Below are 2,945 nucleotides of genomic sequence, written 5' to 3' on the forward strand. Positions count from 1 at the left end.
TATCTAACTGAATATCTTATATTTTTATCTTTTTAATATATTTAATTATTTTCATTATTATTTTAATTATCTCCCCCTAAACTCCTTAATTATTTTAATAATTATTTATTCTTTATTAATTTTCACAATTATATCTTTATGGTCAAAAACCTACTTATATTCAATTATTCTATTCCTAACTTTAATTAGAGGCTTACTTGTCATATTCTTATATTTTATAAGCTTAATCTCAAATATTAAATCTTCCTATACCTTTAACATCCCTATTACTTTAACTTTTTTACTAAATATAATCCTCCTAATATATTTACACAAAATCCCTACTCCCCCAATTTATTAAATTTACCCCATTTTATTTATCCTAATCTCAACTACCCTTTTTATCTCTCTTCTATAAACTCTAACGTCACAAATCTTCCTTTGAATTCATCAATCAATGAAAAAATTTTTTTAAACATTATTAAAATCTATTTATATCCTTTTAACACACAATATTACCTTTTATCAATACTTTTCCTCATATTATCCATATTTATTATTATTAAAATTTGTTCTACCAAATCATCACCATTACGTAAAATTAATTAAATCCATCAACTTAAAAACCCTTCTACAGCCCTAAATTCCAATCTCCACCCCCTAAACTTATGAAAAAATCTCTTATCAAACCATTTTTTAATTCTACACTTAAATTACCAACTCCAATTAACATCTCATACTGATGAAATTTTGGCTCAATACTTGGACTATTTTTAATTATTCAAATTATTAGAGGAATTTTTCTCTCTATCCACTATTGCCCCAATATTACTATTGCATTCAATAGAATTATTCATATCATTCAAAATGTACCCAATGGATGAATTATGCATAATATCCACATAAACGGCGCTTCAATATTTTTTATATGTATATATTCATATTAGACGAAATATTTATTACTCCTCCTATAATCTTTCCTACACTTGACTTTCAGGAACTTCAATTTTTTTAATTTCAATAATGACAGCTTTCCTAGGATATGTACTACCTTGAGGTCAAATATCATTTTGGGGTGCAACAGTAATTACCAACTTAATATCTACTATTCCCTATATAGGAAACATAATAGTGATATGAATTTGAGGAGGATTTTCTACTAATAACTCTACTTTAAATCGATTCTTTTCATTTCATTTTATCCTGCCTTTCATTATTATTATTTTCCTCATTTTTATACATCTTTTTTTTCTTCACATTACTGGTTCATCTAATCCTCTAGGATTAAATAGAAATCTATATAAAATACCTTTCCACATTTATTTCACCCTAAAAGACCTCCTCGGATTTATTATTACCCTCTCTATTTTCTTTATTATTATTATACAATATCCTTATATACTTGGAGATCCAGATAACTTTACCCCCGCTAATTCTCTAGTAACCACAACCGATATTCAACCCGAATGATACGATCTTATTTGCCTATGCAATTCTCCGTTCTATTCCCAACAAATTAGGGGGGGTTATCGCTCTCCTTAGTTCAATCATAATTCTTTATGCCCTCCCCCCTATTAAATCTAAATACTTCAAACCCTCCTCACTTCGTATCTTTAATCAATTTATATACTGAATACTTATTAATACTTTTATTATTTTAACATGAAGGGGGGCCCAATTAATTGAGCCCCCCTTCATTATAATTAGCCAACTTCTCACATTAAATTATTTTATATTTTTTATTATAACAATATAATAATTAAACGGCTTCTTCCACGTACACAGGTTAAATTTTGTGCAGGATCATACAATGATCCATATTTATTATAATATATAAAACCAAACGTTTCAGTCTGTCATCAGACCATTTTCAATAGTATTACATAGATTTGTTAAAAATTTCACAATAATTTTGAATATTTATAAATCGAAATCATTCTCGTTGTCATTATACATATCGCTGTCCAATAATTAATTTATAATTTACAAGTATCATATATAACATTCGTCAACTGCATAAAACCATGGAAAGCATAGTATGTCCTATCTGTTAAAATAATTTCCATCCTCTGCACTCCATGAAAACAAGTCTGCTCTAACTATTAACGAATTATAAGTTCAAAATAACATTTACTTTTATAGTCTATTTTAACGTAATATTGTATAGCTATACTTACATTATCAGTGTAGTTAATAATTATATTATCCTTAGTGATAATCTTTTATCATTCCAATAAATCGACGCACCATTACCTGATACTGATAAATAATAATTTATAGTTATTAATATGAATCACTCAATTAATTAATTCAAAAAACTTAGTAATACCTGCGTAGAATTATTAAAATGTATCACCAAATGTAATGCACACTTTATCGAAGACATATTCTTCTTTCTTTTGTTCGTTTTAACGCTAATAACAGTTAATGTGAGAAAATTAAATTGTAAACGCCATTATTTTTAAGTACGCAAATATTTGCGGGCATCTGAATATTGTGAACGCTCAATCTTTGAGTGTATATACTCAATGTTTGAGTGTAAACACTCAAAATGTAAGTGTAAACACACAAATTTCAGAGTAAACTCCCAATAACAGCGAGTGCTTACTCAACTATTGAGGCCGCTGAATGACGCATTCTTTGTTCAGCAATCATTTTCCGCATCGTGTGATTTCATCCTGACACTAAAGTTGACTATCAAGTTGAGATTAACACTCAACATTCAAGTCATCAATAACACTCAAGTTGAGAGTTATACTCTGGTTGCGCGTCCAAAATAATCATTAATTGAGTGTTACCTTGAGTGTATTTTTTCAGTGTTTATTAAAGTGTAAACATTCAAATTTTAAGAGTTTTTACCGTAAGAGATGTCTCTAGTATGTCATGTATGCATGCACATACATACACACATACATACACATATATATAAAATTTTGCGCACACGCTTACATGCTGAACGAATTAAG

General features: G+C 28.1%; 1 pseudogene; it reads left to right on the forward strand.

Annotated features, from left to right (window-relative positions):
- The first annotated feature begins 647 nt into the window (after positions 1-647).
- On the forward strand, positions 648-1,714 carry LOC108760994 (cytochrome b-like; annotated as a pseudogene).
- The last annotated feature ends 1,231 nt before the right edge of the window (positions 1,715-2,945 follow it).

The sequence above is a fragment of the Trachymyrmex cornetzi genome, unplaced genomic scaffold, assembly GCF_001594075.2.
Source record: "Trachymyrmex cornetzi isolate Tcor2-1 unplaced genomic scaffold, Tcor1.1 scaffold2337, whole genome shotgun sequence".
Classification (NCBI taxonomy): domain Eukaryota; kingdom Metazoa; phylum Arthropoda; class Insecta; order Hymenoptera; family Formicidae; genus Trachymyrmex; species Trachymyrmex cornetzi.